Source organism: Dunckerocampus dactyliophorus, chromosome 9 (genome assembly GCF_027744805.1).
Source record: "Dunckerocampus dactyliophorus isolate RoL2022-P2 chromosome 9, RoL_Ddac_1.1, whole genome shotgun sequence".
Lineage (NCBI taxonomy): Eukaryota > Metazoa > Chordata > Actinopteri > Syngnathiformes > Syngnathidae > Dunckerocampus > Dunckerocampus dactyliophorus.
Window position 1 is genome coordinate 5,898,722 of NC_072827.1, and position 24,854 is coordinate 5,923,575.

At 41.5% G+C, this 24,854-nt stretch overlaps 1 long non-coding RNA gene across 1 annotated transcript; it reads left to right on the plus strand.

Annotated features, from left to right (window-relative positions):
* Positions 1–8,225: 8,225 nt before the first annotated feature.
* On the plus strand, positions 8,226–12,931 carry LOC129187516 (uncharacterized). The gene is made up of 3 exons (XR_008572430.1): positions 8,226–8,374; positions 11,123–11,487; positions 11,934–12,931. It is a non-coding gene; the product is annotated as an uncharacterized LOC129187516 (long non-coding RNA).
* The last annotated feature ends 11,923 nt before the right edge of the window (positions 12,932–24,854 follow it).

A 24,854-nucleotide genomic window follows, 5' to 3' on the forward strand; every position in this document is an offset into this window, starting at 1 on the left:
AATTTAGGAGTGATATTATTACCGACTGTTCTTTTTGTGGGGACTACCCGGAGACTGTCTTACATCTTTCTGGCACTCCAAAAAGCTGTGGAAGGACTTCAGCAGATACGCAATTGATCACACCTTCAAAGGACTTTGTTTTGTCGTGGGAAAATGTTGTTTATTGCTTTCATACGACTTCTAAGAAAGAAGAAAAAGCCTTTTTTTCTGATAAATCTATTGATTATTTTGGCTAATTTTTTCACCCACAATGCAAATATAGCAGTAAGAAATAAACAAATGTATTTTTTTCCTCAAAGATGTTCAACAATACAACTTATAAACAAATCTGACGACAAAAAGGCTTTCAAAACTTTAACAATATGTTCTGATTTCAATGTTTTTATTTGATGTAACCCCTGTCAATGTTTTTTAGTTTTTTGTATACTTACTTGTTATTAATCAGGTTTTTTTTCAATTAAAAAAGAAAAAACTACTCATTTGGTGTTGTCACTGCAGTACGTACCAGGAACGCAATCGTTCCCGCACATGCGCAAGTAATACCTCACTTCCTCCTTTCATTTTTACGACAGCGCTTCGGCGACGTCACGTGCTGTGGTACTTATTTTTTAAATGTATGAACATAAATGGTCATAACCATATTTCATATTTGTAATATGTTGGGAGGTGATTTTATAAGTGATTCTTGTTAAAATACATGGTTAGCATGGAGATGTTTCTGTTGTCTTATGACATCCACCATGACTGAGCTACGTAAAACTTACGCAATGCACGTAGCGCAGACGTAAACGTCATATCTGGTGTAACATATAGTACACAAATGAATAGGAAAAAAAACACATAAAATGCAGTTATATTTCAATGTAAACAACCATAAATAGAGTGCGATGATGGATTACTTTAGAACAGGGGTCACCAACATGGTGCCCGCGGGCACCAGCTAGCCCCCCACGACCACATGAGGTGCCCGCAAGCCTGCTTTTCATTCAGGTTTTCAGTTCAAAATGAAAGAACAGTACAAAGAAATGCATTCTGAAATACAAAATGTGAGTTGTGGACAACAGCATTTTGTTCATGTTCTGGTAAAACAAGCATATTCGCTTTGTTTGGGTTTAAAATAAGCTCTGAAAATAAATGTTACAAAAATGAGTAGCTCTTGGCCATTTTCATTTTGTAAAAGTAGCTCTCACAAGGAAAAACGTTGGTGACCCCTGCTTTAGAGGATTCAGCTTTTTCAGTTTTTTTTCTAAATGGGGAAATATCATCCATCATCCACGTATTTTCTTAGCAAATGCTTGTGTGTGTGTTTTTTTAAGTGGCGAAAAAAACGTAAAATAATTTATGGAACAGAGAAAAGAGGGCTTCTAAATTGTCCACTTGCATCATGGATATAATAAAATGATTGAATATGTTTTTATTTCACAAATTTCTACCTCTCTTCATGAGACGTATGATTCTATGACCGATGGATGGCGTAGATAACACATGCCTCGGTTTGTTTACGCCGCCATCTTAAATAGATAAGCTCCTCACACTTGGCCTGTCTCGCTCCCTCTGTAACTGGGTGTTTAACTTTCTCACAGGCAGACCCCAGTCAGTCAGAGTCCACAATCACACATCCAGCTCAAGAATTGTGAGCACTGGGACCCCACAGGGGTGTGTGCTGAGTCCGCTCCTCTACACGCTCTTCACCTACGATTGCGTGGCCTCACAGAACAACACCAGCATCATTAAATTTGCGGATGACACTACAGTCATCGGACTGATCACTGGTGGTGTTGAAACATCATACAGAAGAGAGGTGGTGGACCTCATAGCTTGGTGTCGTGATAACAATCTCCTTCTCAATACAGATAAGACTAAAGAGATGATCATCGACCCAAGAACAAGGGAAAAGGAGCCGCATAGACCCCTGTTTATTGATGAGACTGAGGTGGAGAGGGTGAAAACCTTCAAGTTCCTTGGCACACACGTCAGCGAGGACCTCACCTGGTCTCACAACACCCAACAAATTATGAAGAAGTCCCAAAGGAGACTGTACTTCCTGAGAAGACTGAGGAAATTTGGCATGTCCACCACAATCCTGAGTTGCTTCTACAGATGCACTATGGAAAGTGTCCTTTCCGCCTCCATCACTGTTTGGTACGGTAACTGTACAACACGTGATAGGAAGGCACTCCAGCGGGTGATCAAGACCTCACAGAACATTGTTGGGGCACCTCCCCTCACTGCAAGACATTTATAAAACTAGAGTCCTACGAAGAACACACAACCTCATCAAGGACAGCACACATCCACAACACTCATTATTCACACTCCTACCGTCAGGCAGACGCTACAGGAGTTTGAAGTCCAGGACCACAAGGTTGGCAAACAGCTTTTACCCACAGGCCATCAGGCTTCTCAACGAAGCACTCACACACGCCGCACGCAACACACGCACACACTCAAAGCACTTTATTTATTTTCTTTATTTATTTATTTGTATTAATGTCTCTTCTGTTGTTGTTGCTTAATTTATTGGTATTTATGTTTCTTCTGTTCTCATTCATTTTCTTGTGTTGTCTTTCTTTCTTTTTTGGGAGAATGAACAGAAAAATAATTTTATTGCATAGCAGAACCACCAGTTTTACAGTGCATATGACAATAAAACTCTTGAATCTTAAATCACGCGACGAAAACGAAATCTCGCGATAGCTAGGAATGCTCGAGGCGCCAAAATTGAAGCGTGAAAAGTGCGAGATAAGGAATACAATAAGTATTGAATATACAGTTGAGATATTTGATATCTGGACTGGAGGTGGGTTGTGGGAAGTGGACTGCATAGGTCTCGGCCGACGGCCTATATGGGCCCGGTACGACGAGACCGGTGCGCCACGACCTGCAACAAACCAAAAGAGATACGAAGAGCTGGTGGCGGTGGAGCGGAGGGAGCTGAAGTGCGAGTGCAACCAAACTGTACCGTGAGTGTAACAATGGGCTGTAGCTCAGATGATGTTAGCGACGAAGGGGCAGAGGAGATGGAGTACACACAGGTTAAAATAGCAAGGAAACAGTCATGGTCAGAAGCAAGCAGCGGGAAAGATCATGATGGAAGACAAACAAAGAAAAAAATACGAGCTAAAACAAATGGCAAAGAAGAGTCAGATGAAGAATACAAAGTTATTATTACAATGAGCAAAGATAAAGGACATTTTCACCCAGTTCATCTGACTAAAGCAATTGAAAAAGAAATAGGGAAAGTTAAATACGCCAAAATGCTCAATAACAGAAGAATACTAATTTCGACAGCAAATAAAAGACAGCAAGAAAACATTATGAGATTGAAGTACCTTGATGGAGGAGAAATAAAAGTACACATACCAGGAGAGGCAGCAGCAATAAGAGGAGTTATATCAAACGTACCGATGGAAATGTCCATGGATGAGGTGAAGAGAGAAATAAGATGTGGCAAAATAACAGAAGCTAGACGACTCCAAACCAGCAGAGGAGGAGTAAAAAGTGACAGTTTGTCTGTATTACTTGTATTTGAAAAGACAATACCGACAGACATACGTATAGGATGTATGAATTTTAGGGTGAGGGAGTACATTCCTCAACCACTAAGATGTTACAAATGTCAGAGAATGGGACACACGGCACAGCAATGTCAGTGGAGGCAAAGGTGTGCAAAGTGTGGTGGAGAACATGACTATGGGAAGTGTGCTAGCGATGCTAAACTAAGATGTTGCAATTGTGGAGGAGAACATAGTGCCGCATATGGCGGCTGTGAAGTGCAAAGACATGCCAAAGAAGTGCAAAAATACAAAAGAGAAAATAAGGTATCATATGCTGAAGCAGTAAAGAATATAGGTATGTGTGTAATTAAGCAAAATAAACCAGTAGAGAATCAGGAAACTCATATAGACCAGACAGGACAAGCAGTAGGACTTCCTCAGAGAACAGACCATAGAAGATCTCAATCAGAATGGAATGCTCCCCAACAGAAATGTAATCATAAGTGTGCAATTGAAGAAGACACATTAGTAGTAAATAAAAAGAACTTTGTAGCTTTTCTATGTAAAGTCATCAATGTGGCCACGAGGCAGGAAAGGAAAAGTGACAGGATCAAAACGGTTGTGGAAGCGGCAGAACAATATTTAAACATCAAGGACCTGAAAGCAGAAGAAATACATAGTATGTTGACTATACATAATGATGCAGGACCTCAGAACGGTAATTAAATTCACAATGGTACTCCACATCCTACAATGGAATGCAAGAAGTTTAATAGCAAATGGACAAGAACTTAAGAAATATATAACAGAAAGTAGCAAAAGACCTGATATTATATGTGTGCAAGAAACGTGGCTTAGACCACAGCTGGATTATGTGTTGAATGGCTATGAATCAGTGCGATTCGATCGAAAAGAAAACCAAGGGGGAGGGTGTGCAACATTTGTGAGGGATGGAATAATATATAATAGAATAACAACAGCAAATGAAATAGAATGTGTGATTGTTGAAATACATCAAGCAAATACAAATATAATCATTATTAATATATATAACCCCTGTAAACTACTAGATGTTGAAACAATGGAGAAGATAATAAGGAGGCATGGTGGTAGAGAGATCTGGTGTGGGGACTTGAATGCACATCATAGTTTATGGGGAAGTAAGCAAACCAATCACAATGGAGCAGTAGTAGAAGAACTCATGGATATCAGACAGTTAGTATGCTTAAACAAGGGAAATGGAACAAGAATAGATATACGGTCAAATACAATGTCATGCATTGACTTAACTCTGGTCTCACATAGCTTGGCAAGTTCCTGTGAATGGTATGTAAATGAAACCACAAGTATAGGAAGTGATCATTTCCCGATAAGTTGTACAATAAACGCAGAAGTAGATATCAAAGAAAGACACAGACATAAAAAGTGGTGCTTTTCAAAAGCGGATTGGGGAAAATTCAGGGAGGAATGTAGCAAAGCAGCAAATTCAATATCAATGGAAGGTGGCATAGAGGAATGCACAGTTAAGATCACAAATAAGATCATAGATGCAGCAATGAAAAGTATACCGTGTAAGTCAATTGGAGGGGAAAGGAAAATGGTTCCATGGTGGAATGAAAAGTGCACAACAGCTGTAAAAGAAAGAAATTGCGCATTAAGAAGGTTAAGGAAGAACCTCAGCCAAGAAAACGTAATAAATTATCAGAGGAAAAAAGCTATAGCCCGAAAAGTAATTAAAAACAGTAAACAAAACGCATGGAGGGATTATTGCTCTGCCATAGGAAGGGAAATTAAGATAGGAGATGTATGGTCAATGTTGAAGAAGATGAGTGGGAAAAACGTGTTTACTAAAATACCTATATTAGAAGACAAGGGAACAATGTATGTGACTGATAAAGAAAAAGCAAATGTGCTGGGGAAAAAGTTTGCAGGGGTGCACAGTGGAGACCATCTGGATGAAAATCATAGACGAGGGAAGGAGAGGATGATAAAAAAGAATAGGGATGTGTTACTAAAACAGGATAGTGAGGAGAGTGTGATGGATGTTGAAATTAATATCAATGAATTGCTAATAGTATTAAATAAAAGTAAAGATACTGCAACAGGAGAAGACCAGTTGAGTTATATTATGTTCCAGAACCTACCAGAAAATATGTTGGGAAAAATATATTTATTTAACAAAATATGGGAAGAAGGGAAAATACCAAAGCAATGGAAAAGTGCATTCATTTTACCATTTAATAAACCCGGTAAGGATCCAAAACACCCTGTGAATTATCGACCTATTGCTCTTACATCACATCTATGCAAATGGATGGAGAAAGTTCTAGTCAGAAGACTTAACTATTTCCTTGAAAGTCGAGAGTTACTTACAACTTATCAGTGTGGGTTTAGAAAAGGACGATCAACAATGGATGCTGTAGTTAGAGTAAGTAATGAAATAGAGAAAACCTTTAAAATGAAAGAGTTGATGAATATTGTATTCTTTGATATTGAAAAGGCTTATGATTCCATGTGGCGGGAGGGTTTATTGATTAAGATGAATAGGATGGGAATTAGAGGTAGGTTCTATAACTGGGTCCTTGATTTCATATCGGACAGAAAATTCAAAGTTAAAATAGGATCAGAGATGTCAGTAGAATACAGTATAGCAAATGGTATACCACAGGGGAGTGTAATTAGCCCAGTTTTGTTTAACATAATGATAAATGATATATTCATGAATCTGGATAGAAGGATTGGGTCGGCCCTATATGCAGATGGAGTGATTTGGGCAAGGGGACGAGATTCTATAAATGTGACAAGTAAAATGAAGGAAGCAATAAAGAAGATAGAACAATGGTCATATGACTGGGGATTTAAGCTATCACCCAGTAAAACATGTTACATGACGATTACCAGGAAAAAAGGCATAAAAAATCAGAACCTGATGCTATATGGACAAAACATGATAAAAGTAGATCATTTGAAATATCTTGGTATGTGGCTAGATCAGAAAGGCACATGGAAGACCCATGTGGAAAAGGTAGAAGAGAAATGTAAGAGGATAATAAACTTAATGAGAGCTGTTACAGGTAAGGAGTGGGGAGCAGATAAACAGTCACTAATATATATATATAGAGCTTTGATGAGAGCAAATATAGATTATGGAAGTTTTGTACATGGAGCTGCAGCTAAAACACATTTAATGAAAATAGAAAGAAATATTCACAAAGCATTTAGGATATGTACAGGTGCAATCACATCAACACCAATGAAAGCAATGCAGGTGGAGTTAGGAGAAGTAGCGTATGACCTGAGAAGAGATCAACTTATGTTGACATACTGGAGTAGACTTAAAGGATGTAGGCATGGACATCTGGCCAAGAATGTGATAGAGGAATGTTGGGAGTATAATACAACTAAAAGTAATAGCTTTGGGTGGGTAATTAAAGATAAAATAGATAAATATAACATAAAAAATATACATATTAATAATTCTACACCCATAAGCAATATTCCTATCTGGCTATTTCCTAAACCTGAAGTAGATATACATATAACAGAGTTAAAAAATAAGTGGAAAGATAGTGAAAAAGGACATAAGGCAAGTCAATATATTAAAAAGAAATATTATGGTTACTTAGATATGTATACAGATGGATCAAAAAGCGAAGAAGGGAAGGTGGGGATTGGAATCTATGTACCAACAATGAATTATAGCATCATTAAAAGATTACCTGACCAGCTCTCGGTTTATACAGCAGAAATGATGGCAATTATTATAGGCTTGCAATGGATAGAGGAAATAAAAGCAGATAGAGTGGTATGTTGTGTGGACTCTCTGGCAGCATTATATAGTATTAAAAATATGGAATCAAGTCGAGAGGATTTATTATTAGAAATACATCAAAACTTATTCCAACTACACATGTTAAAAATAGACATAAGATTTTGCTGGGTGCCTGCACATGTAGGGGTGGAGGGGAATGAGGTGGCAGATAAAATGGCTAAAATGGGAATTAGAAGGAATGAAATTATAGATATACCTGCTGGTAAAGGCGAAGTAAAGGCAATAATCAAAAAACAAATGATGGAGAAATGGCAAAATAGGTGGGATGAGGGTAGTAGCGAGAGAAAGTATTATAAAGTACAAAAATCTATCAGCGCACAAGGGGTGAAGAGAAAAAACAGAAAAGAGGAAATAGTGTTAACTAGGATGAGGCTCAATCACACCGGGTTAAATGACAAGATGTTTTTGATAGGGAAATGTAAATCAAAAGTATGTACGGAGTGCAAAAGAATAGAGAACGTAGAACACATATTACTACACTGCAAGAGATATAGGGAAGAACGTGTAACGTTAAGGAAAAGAATTAAGAAGATAGGAAGGGAATGGAGCATTGAGGGTATCTTAGGAACAGGTGGGGAGGGGGTAAGAGATATACAGAGGGCAGTGATAGAATATTTGAAGGACACAGGATTATATAATAGAATATAGATAAGTATTAGAATATTTTAGTATAAGTATTATTATTAGGATTATTATTAGTAGTAGTATAAGTAGTCTCCTCACTATCTAAGATAGCATAAAGATACTGTATATGGCCCATGTTACATACTCCGGTACAGTAGGTGGCGGTATGCACCTTTTCAAGTCATGGTTGCAACCCGCCATTAAACTAAAAGAAGAAGAAGAAGAAGAAATCTCGCGATACCTGCACGTGATCGCGCGATGCATTAGAACAACAGGTGTTTGTTGATCAGCGTTGTAGAGGAATACAAAGCGAAAAAACACGTGGACAGCATACAAGAGAAAGGCGATGGACCGTACCGAGACAAGGGTGCAAGACCTCCGAATTTTACGGCTCAAAGAGAAGACCGTCGTCATTTCAGAGGTATGTAAATGTCACGGGAGTGGCTCCGTCATCCATGCACACACATCTCTTCCCAGTAACTGCCTATCAACCCAGCAGCATAGCGAGGGTGCCACTCGATGTTTCTGTGTGTCTCATTTTACATCCGTAACACTCATTTCTGCTTCCTACATCAAGACATAAGCATTCAAACTTACTATGGTGTGTTCGCGGCAGCCCGAGTCAAACATAAGACACGTCACCAGGGTATCTTGCCGGCGCACTTCCGCGACGTCACTGCCGCTAGCTTTTTTTTCCGCTCTATTAAATGGCAAGGTACATGTTTATTGCTTATAGAACGTCGATATTAAGTTTGATCTGTTTTTTTTACGTTTTTGCAAGTTTGTGGTTACAGCAGAATGTTTTTATTTTGTGTTTTTTTCCCCCCAACGAAACGGAGGAGAGGAGGAATCTGTTGGCGATACATATGTGGTGTTGAAATTGCACTGCTGTTGATGTGTTCAGGTCAGAATAAAGTTCTAAAAGAGCGACAAACTCCGTGTGACTGTGTGGGGACGCTCTTGTGGCTCCGTCAGCCTGCCTGAATTACTTCACGTGTTATTTGTAGGCGCAGCCTTTTGTGCTATAGTTTGTCACCTCCTCTGCGCGTTCGGAGATCATAACTACACAGATTTGGCGCGCAACTAACGAACTCTGCATCATATATGGTACCACGCTCTACTTATTGCAGTCGGAAATAGATAGAGCTGTAGGTATTGCAGTTTATATTTAGCTTTTACCCTTTCCCCCATGAATCAACTCCCGGACTAAGAGTTGCTGCAGCACAGATCAACAAACCCACACACACAAAGCCGTCAGGAGCCTTTTGCTCTTTTTCTTTTTTCTACTTCATACTTCTAATGTCGGCCAATCATACTGTAATCACAGCAAGGCTCGAGTCACTTCTAGTAAAACACACAAAAAATGTTCTCACATTCTACTTTGGGACCCTGCCCCAAGGAGAGAAACACATTTTATGTGAGTGTACTCTTCCCCCAATAACCTGCATCCTTGCTAATATTTAGTCCATTGAAGTAGTTCACCTGCTGCCTTAAAATTGAAATTCCGCTCAATTTAAGTGATGTATTTGTTTTGACTAGCAAAAGTAACTTTATGCAGTAAAATACCGCAGCAGGACTCGAACGTCTGTCTCAACGTGCCTCAATATGCGGCGTTATTTACACACAAATAGTTGGTAACTAACATTTTCAACATTCGGGTCCTATGGACCATTCGGTTATTATGGTTGGTTATTATGTGTAATATTATGGTTATTACACATTATGGTTATCACATATTATTCCTGTGGTTTTTGTTCAAATATATTTCGATATCAGAAAAGAGGTTATTTCTATTTCATAACACAAACAAAAAAAATCTGAAAAATGTTAAATGATTTTAAAACTTGTCCAAAGTCACTCTCTTTTATGATTCATATTTTGTACAGACGAGAGCATAGTGAATTGTATGAAAGTAAGAATAAAAAGTAAAGGATCATGACCATGGATTTTGGTGGAAAAAGGGATGGGACATGCAGTTAAAATTAAAATCTCTTTCTAGAGGAGTAAAACTATGCATTGCTATAGGGGAGTGCTGAGCCAGGGTGTAGAGTAGAAGTTTGTACCAAAGGCAATGAGAATTGGAAGGGGAAAAAGTACATTTAATATAGCCAAAAGATAGAAAATAACGTATCAAATCGTTTTTAAGGGACGAAGGTTGCGTTACTTGAAGGAATGGGAGAATCTCCCCGCTTTTTAATGTAAAATCTAGATGTTCTGCGAGCCTCTTCATCTGCATTGTACACTATGTACGCTGTGTGAATGTCGTCGGGATGTGAGTAGTAAGATGGCGTCTCTGTGGCTTCAGTGGCTTGCACGGGCGAGTGCGATGTATGAGCTATCTAGATATATTATACAGATCAGTGGTCTTTTGCCAATATATCCAACATTTGGCCAATGAGACCGCTCCCTGGTGTTTCCAGCTTGTTATCCTATTCCAACAATAACCAATCACGGACATGATCACGGAGATGACCAGGCCCCTAACCAGGGGGGGTTCGACCGAGCCCCCCCGCGGGCGACCAAAGGTCCGCTTGGTTAAAAAAAAAAAAAAAGCTGCTATCAAGGTGTGCAATTGTAACGAGTGTAGATGTGCTGTGATAAATGATGGCAGAAGTGGTGCAACAGCGCCTGTTGCTGGTGAATAGTTGCATGTACAACTTGCTGCATGAAGTGCTCAGAACTGTTAGGAATGAGACATGGTCAGTCACCTGTCATTCCTCTGTAAAGCTGTTGTTACAGGTAATATTCTATGTCATTGTGACTATGTTGTTTTCAATATGCTGTTTCTACTTGTTGTCATTTTGCTAATGCTAATTGCTGGGCCTCATTTAGTATTGCACGCTGCGCAGCAGCAGCAGCCATGTTGGCCACGTGAGATGTGTTCAGGGACATCATGCAAAATAAGTTTGAATGTGTTAACTTGTCCTGTATTGTAAATTGGATTACAAAACATTTCATTGTATTAATATCAGCGCACCTGTCAGACAAATGATAAAATGTGAGGATAATAATTTTACTATACGATCACAACCAATTGAAACACTTTGTTTTGTAAAATGGAATCCAAATTGCTGTAGAAAGTGCTCAGAACTGTTAGGAATGAGACATGATTATCCCGTGACCAAAGTCGACGCTCACCTGTCATTCCTCTGTAAAACTGTTGTTACAGGACACGCTGCCATTAAAAGAAGTCCATAATCCACCTGACTGGATGTGATGCATTCAAGCGACAGCATTGTGGAGCTGTATTCCCCCACATCAAGTTGTGGACCGTCACACAATCCCGTTCACTTCCCCAACATCAGGGTCCTCCTTCAGTTGGCCTGTACCATCCCAGTAACATGGTGTCAATGTGAGCCAAGTGCCAGTACCTTGAAGCGTGTGAACACCTACATGAGGGCCAGCATGACGCAACAGCGGCTGACCTCGCTGGCACTTCTCCACATTCACTACAAAAAGGTTATCAACCTGGAGGAAGTGGTGGACATATTTTCCACGACACATCCAAGAAAGATGATGCTGAATTTGTGATAGGTAAGGCTGAAACACTTTGTAGTGATTCATATAGTGTAGGCCTGTGGAAATAGCATCCACCACTGAAGCCATGGCATGCTCAGTCGCCCAGTAAACTCATTAACTTATCTAAATAGGGCAAGCTTGATGTGGTCATTTTGCCCTTAAACTTGTAATTTGGAGGAAATAACGTTATGTCTGTCCAAAATATGCTGAATAAGCTGAATAAGCAGGAAACGGCAGCACTCCTTTCTTGGTGACTACTTTTTTTTTTACTACTGTTTTTAAAAGAAGGACTTTGTGTTTGCTTCTTGTTGACCTGCCTTGTTTGCAGCCTTCTTATGTTTTATTTGCGTGATGTGCGTACGGCTTTCTCTTTTAGCGGCTTGACATCTTGCAAACACGTGAAAAACACTTTGAAATGCTGGTTTTGGGAGCGCTTACGAGTCATTTTGCTTTGTTTGCAGACCTGACCTCAGCCTGTAGTGCTGCTACTACCCCCCATCCACTCATCCTATATTCTTGCTACAACAGAATGTGGCCCCCGGCCCCCCCAAAATGAGGATACCTGCAGAGCACGGTACAATCAAGCACCTGTAAAAAGTGTGGCGAGTTGTGTACTGCTGCAACTGGCCAGAGTACAGTCAGTGACAAAAGATGAATGCGTTGTTCAAATGAGAAAACAAAAATATTTCACTCACTTTGCTTATTTTACATGATTTTTTTTCTTTGTTGCTGTTGTGTACTTCTTTTACCTTTGAATATGTTTTTTAATTTCTCATTTTATATCGTCTGTTATTTAGTTGTATTTGTTGTGTACATGTTATTGTATTTGTATGTGTATCGTCATATTCATTGCTTAAACCATTTGTGTGTTCATTTTAACTGCACTACTAAATATGTTTATATCCAAAATGGTCACATTTACAGTATCTCTTTAAGATGATGAGTTTCTTATTTCTGTCTCAATGCTGAAGCGTGTGGTTCTATCTGAGGATATGGGAGTCTAAATAACCAAACCAAAGAGTATAAACCAGTGAGATTTATTCCTGACAGAAATACCTAATACAGACGTCCGGGCCTTAATACAGTCCCTGTATGCCTACGATTAACTGTAATCGTTAATTAACTGATAACTGATTAACTGTAGACACAGTAGCAGTGTAGGGTGGGGAAAGCCCCCCGCCCCCCAGCATGTCCGTCCGTCCATCCATCCATCCATCCATCCATTTTCTATACAGCTTCTCATTAGGGTCGCGGGGGTTTGCTGGAGCCTGTCCGAGCTGAGAGGCGGGGTACAGCCTGGACTGATCGCCAGCCAATTGCAGAGCACATATAGACAAACAACCATTCACACTCACATTCATACCTATGGACAATTTAGAGTCACCAATTAACCTAACATGCATGTTTTTGGAATGTGGGAGGAAGCCGGAGTACCCGGAGAAAACCCCCACACACACGCACGGGGAGAACATGCAAACTCCACACAGAAATGCCCAACGTAGAATCGAACCCAGGTCTTCCTGATCTCCACACTGTAACTGTGTGGCCAACATGCTAACCACTAGCCACCATGCGGCCCTGTCTCAGCATGTGAGTGTCTCAAAAATGTACTTTAACTATCCCATTTAAACAATACAAATCAGCAAGGCTCTAAAACAGTCAATTGCAAACTTATTTTTGCCGCTTTTATGTATTTTAGTCCACGCAATTTCTGATGATACTTTTTACAACTATAATGTATATTTATTGTTTTTAGAAGACCTTATTTGTTATGAGCTTTTACAAAAAAACATTCCATCCTTAGCTACCACCTTTCAACTACAGCTATTTTGTTAAAAATTCATGCAATATCATGATTCCCTGTTAGCTGTCGATCCACCAGCCTTGCTTCTCCGAGAGCAAAGTAGGAATGCCCATCTAGGCCACACCCCACCCCCACCCCACACTGTAAGTGTTGAAAAAACAGAGGCATCAGATTGGGTTTCCCACCGAGTGGGATGAAACAGACGTTATGCATGAAAGCCAATAAAGCCACAGAGCCAGGAAACCATAAGACATCACGGTTGGGCCAACTGTCTGATCTTCTTACCATGACAAAGTCATATAACTTATCAATTGCTGGTCAAGATGATAGCCTAGCCTGACACAGCGGGTGATCGCTTTTAAGATATCTATTTTTGTTTTATAATTTTTGATTTCATTTTTTAGTTTAGTACACAATATGCATGCCAGCCGTGCATTCTGTTGCATGAAATCCTACAAAGGTACTGACATCATTCATTCATTCATTGTGCAGTATGGTGTCCACAGAGTGATTCTGGTGCCACGGCCTTATCACCCCCGTGACTAAGTCATAAAACCTATCAATTGTGGATCAATACAATAGTCTAGCCTAACCCAGCGGGCTGCAGACTGTTTGAGCTTATGTTTTTTAAAACAACCAGATGAAAATATTATAAATTGACAAGACAATAGTCCAGCCTGCAGACTGTTTGAACATATGACAGACAGGCCCGTGTCATAAAACTTATCAATTACCCTGTGTGTGATAAAGTGATACTTACAAAACTATCATATGTTTTTATGTATTATGCCTTTTAATTCTTGAAAGGCAATGAAAGCATCCATTTTTTAAATGTAATTTTGGCATGACAAGGAGATCCCACCTGAGATGTTTTCTACCTGGCACAGTGGAGGGGGGTCCATCATGATCCGGGGTGCTTTTTCATTCAGTGGAACACCGGAGCTTCAGGTGGTGCGGGGTCGTCAAACGGCGACCGCTTACGTGGAGATGTTGCAGCGGGCATCCCTCATGACTGAGGGCCCTCGTCTGTGTGGTAACAGCTGGGTTCTTCAACAGGACAACGCTGCAGTTCACAATGCTGGCTTGACCAAGGTCTTCTTCAGGGAGAATAACATCACTCTTTTGGACCATCCTGCATGTTCCCCTCATTTAAATCCCATCCATCCATCCATCCATCTTCTACCGCTTATCCGAGATCGGGTCGCGGGGGCAACAGCCTAAGCAGGGAGGCCCAGATTTTCCTCTCCCCGGCCACTTTGTCCAGCTCCTCCCGGCGGATCCCGAGGCGTTCCCAGGCCAGTTGGGAAACATAGTCTCTCCAACGTGTCCTGGGTCTTCCCCGAGGCCTTTTACCGGTCGGACTTGCCCTGAACACCTCCCCAGGGAGGCGTCCGGGAGGCATCCTGACCAGATGCCCAAGCCACCTCATCTGGCTCCTCTCAATGCGGAGGAGCAGCGGTTCTACTCCGAGTCTCTCCCGGATGACAGTGCTTCTCACCCTATCTCTAAGGGAGAGCCCAGCCACCCTACGGAGAAAACTCATTTCGGCCGCTTGTACCCGCGATCTTGTCCTTTCGGTCATTACCCAAAGCTCATGACCATAGGTGAGGGTAGGAACGTAGATCGACCAGTAAATTGAGAGCTTCGCCTTTTGGCTTAGCTCTCTCTTCACCACAACAGACCGATGTAGAGTCTGCATCACTGCAGACGCCGCACCAATTCGCTTATCGATCTCGCGTTCCATCCTTCCCTCACTCGTGAATAAAACCCCAAGGTACCTAAACTCCTCCACTTGGGGCAGGATCTCATCCCCGACCTGGAGATGGCATTCCACCCTTTTCCGGGCGAGAACCATGGACTCGGACTTGGAGGTGCTGATTCTCATCCCGGCCGCGTCGCTCTCGGCTGCAAACCGATCCAGTGAAAGTTGAAGTTCACGGCTTGATGAAGCCAGCAGGACCACATCATCTGCAAAAAGCAGAGACTCAATCCTGCAGCCATGCAAACTAGCTTAAGGGCGACTACGATGAGGAAGGGAGCTCACATACAAACATGGACGCGCTGGATAAGTCAGCCAATGAGATAAAGTGTAGGCGGTGTCCCGATAATCAGCCAATGAGATGAGAGCGTAGGCGGTGCCCCGATAATCAGCCAATGAGATGAGAGCGTAGGCGGTGCCCTGATAATCAGCCAATGAGAGCGTGAAGCCAGAAGGCGTCACCAAGTGTACTCTTGTTAGTCTCTCTGTCGCTTGCACGGACTTGACGCTTTACGTTATATGGAATTCCTTACGTAATACCATGCGAATAATTTCCATAAATTCTTTACATTCAGTGGAATTTATGTAAAAGGAGGTTTACGTTATGCGAGGTACTACTGTATATATATGTCAAAGCCATACTACATATAATGCTATCACTCCCATTAGCATGCTAATATACAGTATGACCAATATATCCTTTCACCACCCATTTCTTTGGTGCGAGTATCCCCCACGGTGCCTCCTCCTCTTCCAGCCTATCTGGACGTATCTCAGCGTGTGTGAGGGGGAGTGTCTCTGATTTCATGTATTCCATGTCTATCTAATTTCATACGTACGTAAAATGACCTTCCATGTTTGTTTTTAGAGGACCAGATTTGTTATGTGCTTTTATTGTCCAAATGCTGTGTTTTTGCATTGTCCAAAATTGTGAGACCCAGCCATAGGCCGAATAATTGGATCCCAAATGCAGAGAAGTATAGTCCATGAAACAAGGGTTTATTACAAAAAGTACCACAAGGGTGGAAACATACAAAATGGCACAAACAAAAAGGCAAAGTTCAACCCAAACCACTCGGATGCAATTACGGGAAAAATAAGTCGAACGCTGAAGACGCTGCTATGCACGGACATACTGTACACAGCAGGAGAAAAACACACAAAAACGCTGAACTGAAGTTGCTTCTGACAAAAACTAGCAGAGCAGGTAACAGAAAATCACTGCAAAAGCCTTAGCAGGAATACGAGAATACTAACCGCTGCTGGAAGAAGCCAAGCAGGGAACAGGGTACTTGCAACGAGGACCAAAAAATGACCAGAAAGCAGAAATACGCCGGTAGCAAGAGGCGCTGGGAGGAGCAGGTCTCAGGCTGACTGTGGGTAACAATCTGGCAACGAGTGGCTGTCAGGCAGCAGCTTAAGACAGCCAGTAGATTGCTTGCAGGTGTGACCAATTAGCTCCTCCAGGTAGTCAGGGAGGTGTGCTGCAACACATGGCCAGCACAGGGCAGCAGAGCAGCACACAGAACATGACAAAAATGTCGTTTTTCACAGCTAAACTGTTCCCGTCATGTCTTTCAATGCACCCGGAGAGATTGGTTAGAGGTTGTTATTATTCATTGTCTAGTTGTCCAGAGCTGTCCAAATATGATGTTTTGTATTATTTCTATTTATTATTTTCATTGTGTCCTTTTTAATTTGCAGCCCACGGCTGTGATTTTATCGGCACGCAGCACAGTCTAAAAATGTAATTTAACAAGGACACTTAAAAAAACAACAGCAGTAAAAATGGGAAAATCTATCAAAAGCCAAAATATTAAGAGAAGACTTGTAATCTAGCAAGGAAAAAAAAGACATCATTTCACAAGAATAAAGTCATAGTGTGAAGAAATATTCAAGAAACAAGTTTTATTCTCAAAAACAACGAATAAAGTTGTAATTTTTGGAAACTTAGGTTGGGGGAACATTTATAACATGGGAATAAAGTCAAAATATTAAGAAAGGAAAATATACGAAAAGAAATCAGCAGCAGAAATTTTACCAGAGTAAAGTCAAAATATTAAGAGAAAAAAGTACTTTTTTAATGAGAAAAAGTTTGAATAAACTTGTAAAATGAGGAAAAATATCATTTTAGTAACAATGTTGAAATAAAGAAAAATAGATTGTTTTAAAATATAAAAATATTATGGGAATAAAGTTATAATTATAAAAAGACAATTTACAAGAGGAAAGCCGAAATGAAATAGTTGGAAAATGAAAATAACACTAGAAATGGAAAAAAACAACTAATTTTACAGGAATAAAGTCAAAATATTAAGAAAAAAAAGTCATCATAGAATGAAGAACAAAAGTCGCAGTTTTAAGAATAAATTAGTATTATGGAGAAAAAATCATGTTTAGTAGCATTTCACCTACATTACAAAGGTGAAATGCAGTTTTTAACATATACTGTAGCCTCCCAGCATATCTCTATGTGTTGCTTTACTAAATATCAAAGTGGTCCTTGCCTCTGATCTAAAAAAAAGACTGGATCGAGCAACCTATTGTTTTCACGCGCCAAAATTTGAAGCCAGATTTTTTCGATCGCCGCCATCTTGGTGAGACCACCTTACGCGCCACAGCTTTGTGATTGTGCTGGTATACGAACGCAGAATTAGTGAAAAATCATCAAAAACATCAGGAGTGCCAGTGAAGGAAGCGAGGATGAGGAAACAACTTAAAAAGCACTTCCCAAGAACCTTCCACTCGTAAGTACTTTTACTTGGCACCTTTTTTTGACCTGATATATGTGCCACTACTTGAACGGCTTTGCTTTGAAAAGTTCTCGAAATGTAACCAAAAGTTACAGTATGAACTTTGATGGGTGGTTTTGCAAGAATTTTCTAGTTACACCTTCCTGTAACAGCTCGGCCTTTTTTTGGTGCCTAGCCTAGCAATCAATGATAAAATTATTTCTATGCAGTTTTTTACAGTAGGCTTTGACTATTTGCACTTATCTAATGTCTTTTTGTACCAAAAAACAGCTTTTTTAAAAGCTACCACAACTACCAAGTTACATTAATTCTGATACCACACATGATTCACACAAAGGTAGAAGACATGACAAAATTTCTGCTTTCTTCCTGCCTTAACCTTATCCTGAGATAAAAAAAATAATGGTTTACCGTAGGAAAATAATTAGACAAAGATAGGCTTTAAATTCCGTACGTAAACAATGTTTGCAGGCTGCCACACAGCCAATTTTTCGTCCGTCTCGAAGCTAAAATACATCTTACTAGCTTGATAAATGACACAAAAGCGTATAAATCTGAGTAGTTATAACCTTTAGCAGTTGATTTTGGTGGCTATACGATCAATCGAAGTTTTACCAGTGCGTTGCCATACTGTTGTCTCACAGCAAAGTGGTCTCACCAAGATGGCCGCCGCAAATTTCCATTGGCTTCAAAAATAAAACAATAGAAGCTCGATCCAGTCTTTTTTTTAGATCAGTGGTCCTTGCATGCTTTCATTTTTCAGTACGTGGCCCTTGCTGGAAAAAGTTTGGACACCCCTGCTGTAAGTGTTCAAATACAAAAGCAGAGACATTATTTGATTTTAAAAAAAAGATGCTCTGACTTGTCTCCAGGACATGGCGGTCCTCAGGGGGCAGGCTACGCTTCCTCAATCTCCACCACATTTTCACAGATACTCGAAAAACCATCCGCTGTATTCACTACATTCTACCGTCATCTGGAACTTGATTTAGAGAAGGAGACTCCCCCCCCCCATTTAATTCAACATGGCGCAGCAGAAGTCCTCAGACCCTTCAGACACAGGTGTTTTACAACGCAATCACTTGAAACACACCCACACCACTCAGGTGATCTTCATTTCACTAATTGTGAGACTATTGGCAACAATTTGATGGACCTCTATTGAATTAGACCATTCAATTAAAAAGGGGGTGAATAATTATGCAAACAATTATTTTCATTCATATAATTTTCTTTCATTAACATTACTTTATAGAAATCTGTTTCCACTTTGACATTAAAGAGTTTTTTTTCCAATTGTTTTTGTTCAAAAAGCAACATTTTATTGACCATGATTGATTTATGAAAGCAACAAAAGGGTAAACCATCAAAGGGGGTGAATACTTATGATAGGCACTTGTATATCGCCTTTATTGACTTTCAGGTATAACATCTGTTCTATCCCACTCCATGGGAACCCCAAGCTGATTGCTTTTATGAGGGTGCCATAAATCAGAGAGAGAGTGGTCAGACTTGGGCACTACCAAGCATGGTGAAGTCCATGGCTGACAGCAAAACCGTTACCAAGTGACTGACCTCCTGTCGCATGACCTCCCTCTTCGCATCAGTCTGTTCAGGCTAACAATATATCAATATCAACATATCCTTCATCCGGACTCAGCACACTTTCCCCCGGCTGGAGCCATCATCTGGTGGAAGGGGAGTGATGTCGTCCGCTGATTCATCCTCAAGGAAGCACATCCACACATAGTTGTCACTTGCAATCCTGTGGTTCTGCCATTTCTGGTTAACATGAACAATTTTATTCTGTGATCGCTTTCCTTGCGGAGACTCTGCCTTGTTCAAGACAGTAGCTACACCTAGCAGGGTTGTGAAGGATAAACCGATGCGACTGGATATATCCGGTTTGAGGAGCGAAGGATTCTGCTATTTGGTAGAGGCGTCCTGTATCGATAAGAATCAGGCATAAATCTTTAGATGAATCGATTGTGGAGACATGCGGCACGTACCGCAAGAGAAGTCATCGGTTGACAGTGTCTTATAAACAACGCGAGAGCCTGGGCTGCCAGCGAAAGGATTGTCGCGCGTGCTCCGCAACAGGGCATGACTGCAGACGAGAATGGTAGCTTGCCGAGCTAGCTAGCCGGCAGGTGAACGCAGAAGTTTGGAACGTCTTAATTTCAAGAAGGCTGCAAAACTTGAGCAGCCGGACCAACAGAGTCGAGTACGGCATCTTTTCTGCTTTCTAACTTGGTTACTTTGAAATGTTGCTCCTGGAGTGTTGAAAACGCTATGCTCAGTCTGAAATGTTGCACGCTCACTGTTGTTATGACATTTTGAGTATGGGACTGTTTACTTTCCCAAACTAACACAGCATTTTCATTGCACCCATGTGACAAATACTTCTGTATACTTATCTGTGCATGGAAGTGATGTGTCATTATTTAAGGGGCTTTGCACAATGTATTTATTTTGAAGGCTAAGACTTATATTTCCTATAGATAGATGGATCGATGCTTATTCTTATTACACACAGTATATAACCAAACTTAGTTTAGTGGCTCCACTTTCAGTTTTTAAAACTTAAATGTTTTAAAATTTAAGAGATATAAAATATTGGTACAATCAAGATGTTCATTCAGTAAGCCATTTTTTTGTTCTGTGTCTAAACAATATAGACATCTGACATGTTATTCTGTTGACTTTATTTTTGCCAATGCCTTGCAGCATGCTTGGAGATATGCTCTTTTACAGCATTTTAAAATACTGTAAGAATATGGAATCACAGGAGTGCCAAAATGAAAAGGGAATACGTGTGGAAATACAAAGCGAATCCATCCATCCATTTTCTATACCGCTTCATCCTCATTAGGGTCACGGGGGCATGCTGGAGCCTATCCCAGCTGACTTCGGGCGACAGGCGGGGTACACCCCGGACTGGTCGCCAGCCAATCACAGGGCACATATAGACAAACAATCATTCACACTATGGACAATTTAGAGTCGCCAATGAACCTAACATGTATGTTTTTGGGAATGTGGGAGGAAGCCGGAGTACCCGGAGAAAACCCACACGCACACAGAAATGCCGAGGGGAGAATCGAACCCAGGTCTTCCCGATCTCCAGACCGTTCCTGTATTGGCCAACGTGCTAACCACTAGACCACCGTGCGGCCCACAAAGCGACTCAATAATAAAAAAATATACAAATGTAGTCATATTCTTTTACCATTTTGTCATTGTTTTTTTCTGTGTTGTCTTTGTTTTTTCCATTTTGCCGTCGCTTTTCCTGTTTTGTCTTTGTCTTTTCCATTTGCGTTTTGTCATTTAGTAATGGCAAATGCAAAAGCATGCAAATGCAAAAGAATGACATTCTGCCAGGATGACTAGTCCATACGTGATTACACGATTTCTGCCTGCAGGGGCTATGTAGTCATGGAAACTCGGGAGCCCGGAAAAAATGACACAGACAGAAAGTAGACGCAAATACACGTTTATCAAAAGTAAACGTGGGAAATTTAAATAAGATAAGGTATTTACCTCCTCAAGATTGCGCCACACAGCATCATCCATATCTGCATTCGTCAACGCACATATCGCCTTTAAAGACTTTAAAGACTTTTTTCTAAAGACTTTCCATGACATCTTCCACCAACCGAGCAATTGCTCATAATTCCCATTGAACACCTCTTCTCAATTTGTCCACGTCCACCATATTTAAATTTCCCCCGTTTACTTTTGATAAACGTGCATTTGCGTCTACTTCCTGTCCGTGACATTTTTCCGGGCTCCCGAGTTTCCATAACTACATAGCCCCTGCAAGCAGAAATCGTGTAATCACATATGGACTAGTCATCCTCCTGGCAGAATGAGCCGCCCACAGCAAAGCATGCTTTTGCATTTGCCATTACTAAATGACAAAACAGGAAAAGCGACGCCAAAATGGAAAAAACAAAGACAATACAGAAAAAACAATGGAAAAACAATATGACTACATTTGTAGGTTTTTTTTTATTATTGATTCTCTTTGTATTTCCACACGTATTCCCTTTTTATTTTGGCACTCATGTGATTCCACATAAGAATGCCACGTTCATATCATTTATAATGTAAGATTAATATCAACAAACATTAACTGTAGAATCCAATGTGTATCGTTTGTACACTGCATGGAATTGTATTGAAACGTTCTGTTTTTAAAATATATCGTTTTTGAATTGTATCGTAACCTGTGTATCGAGGTTCCAATCAAATCATCTATAAAAGAGATCTATCCCGAACAACTAGTTTTTCATAGTTCATAGTTTCATAGTTTTAGATTTATGGGTGGCAGGCCATATTTGCCCCGTTGGCCGTAGTTTGATATATGGAGGTCAAAAATAGCACAAGCAACACAGTAGGGGTGCATGTTTTGACAAACGTTCATCCTTGTGTGCGCAACATTTCAGGAGTTTTATTTCATCCACACATTTTCTTGCGCTTATCCGAGGTTGAGTCACGGGGGCAGCAGCCTAAGTAGGGAAGCCCAGACTTCCCTCTCCCCGGCTACTTTGTCCAGCTTTTCCCGGCGGATCCCGAGGCGTTCCCAGGCCAGTAGAGGGACATAGTTTCTTGTACCCTCAGTCCCGTCCTTTCGGTCACTACCCAACGCTCATGACTTTCGGTGAGGGTAGGAACGTAGATGAAGGGAGCTCAGGGGAGCTCAGCTCCCTCTTCACCGCCACGGATGCAGAGTCCGCATCACTGCAGACGTCGCACCAATCCACCATCTCGCTTTCCATCATTTCCTCACTCGTGAACAAGACCCCGAGGTACTTTAACTCCATTTGGGGCAGGATCTCATCCCCGACCCGGAGATGGCATTCCACACTTTTCCGGATGAGAACCATGGACTCGGACTTAGAGGTGCTGATTCTCATCCCGGCCGCTTCACACGCGGCTGCAAACGGAATCAGTCACAGTTGAAGGTCACGGCTTGATGAAGCCAGCTGGACCGCATCATCTGCAAAAAGCAGAGACCCAATCCTGCCGCCACCAAACTGGATCCCCTCAACGTCCTGACTGTGCCTAGAAATTCTGTCCATAAAAGTAATGAACAGAATCAGTGACAAAGGTCATCCTTGGCGGAGTCCAACCCTCACTGGAAATGCGTCGGGCATGGAACGAACAGCCTGATTTAGGTGCTCCGGTACCCCATACTCCCAGAGTTCTCCCCACAGAATTCCTTGAGGAACAAGGTCGAATGCCTTCTCCAAATTGACAAAACACATGTAGACTGGTTGGGCAAAGTCCATTGCGCCCTTAAGGACCCTGCCGAGAGTGTGGAACTGGTCCACAGTTCCACACCCAGGACGAAAACCGCACTGCTCCTTCTGAATCCAAGATTCAACTATCCGCAGGATCATTCTCTCCAGAAGCCCTGAATAGACCTTACCAGGAAGGCTGAGAAGTGTGATCCCACACTTCACACAAGGTGGTCCCCTTTTTAAGACCCTGATCTGCCAATCCAAAGGCAACTCCTCCGATGTCCACGCAATGCTGCTGAGACATGCCCACAGAATCCAGGGCCTTGAGTCCCCAGGAACTGCTTCCTCATTTGGAAGACGTGTCGGTGAAGATCTTCTTCTTTTCCTTTCGGCTTTTCTCTTCAAGGGTCGCCACAGCAAATCAATTGCCTCCATCTAACCCTGTCTTCTGCATCCTCTTCTCTCACACCAACTACCTTCATGTCCTTCATGTTCACTACATCCATAAGCCTCCTCTTTGGTCTTCCTCTAGGCCTCCTGCCTGGCAGTTCCAAACTCAGCATCCTTCTACCAACAGTATATATTCCCTATCTCTCCTCTGGACATGTCCAAACCATCTCAGTCTGGCCTCTCTGACTTTACCTCCAAAACCTCTAACATGTGCTGTCCCTCTGATGTACTCATTCCTGATCCTATCCTTCCTGGTCACTCCCAGAGAGAACCTCAGCATCTTCATCTCTGCTACCTCCAGCTCTGTCTCCTGTCTTTTCCTCATTGACACTGTCTCTAGACCAAACAACATCGCTGGTCTCACCACAGTTGTGTACACCTTTCCTTTCATTTTAGCTGAAACTCTTCTATCACACATCACACCTGACACTTTTCTCCACCCGTACCATCCTGCCTGTACACGCTTCTCCACCTCTTTTCCACACTCTCCATTACTCTGGACTGTTGACCCTAAGTACTTAAAATCCTCCACCTTCTTGATCTCTTCTCCCTGTAAGCTCACTCTTCCACTTGGGTCCCTCTCATTCACACACATGTACTCTATCTTACTGCGGCTAACCTTCATTCTGCTCATTCATGCTGAGACGGAAGATGGTGGTCCAGAATCTCTTCGAAGCTGCCCGGAAGACATTCTCCATGGCTTCTCCGAACTCCTCCCATGTCTGAGTTTTTGCCTCAGTGACCGCCAGAGCGGCCGACTGCTTGGCCTGCTGGTACCTGTGTCAGCTGCCTCCAGAGTCCTGTGGTCCAAAAAGGCCCAGTAAAACTCTTTTTTCAGTTTGACAGCATCCCTCAACACTGATGTCCACCAACGGGTTCTGGGATTACCGCCACGACAGGCACCGACCACCTTGCGGCCACTGCTCCGATTAGCGGCCTACACAATGGATGCATGGAACATGGCCAACTCAGACTCAATGTCCGCTGCCTCCCTTGGAACATGGTCGAAGCTTTCCCGGAGGTGGTAGTTGAAACTCTTTCTGGTGGGGGACTCTGCCAGATGTTCCCAGCCGACCCTCACAATACGTTTGGGCTTGCCTGGTCTGACCGGCATCCTCCCCCACCATTGGAGCCAACTCATCATCAGGTGGTGATTGGTTGACGATTCCGCCCCTCTCTTCACCTGAGTGTCCAAAACACTAGTCCGAAGACACAACCACCAAGTCAATCATCGAACTGCAGCAGTATTACAGTATTACCAATAGAACAGCTAAGTCTATGAGCAGCACAAGGATGACAACACAGTTTCAACATTGCTTTGTTTTCATGAAATATATGGAAAAAAAACCTGCCTCATTATGATTTACACA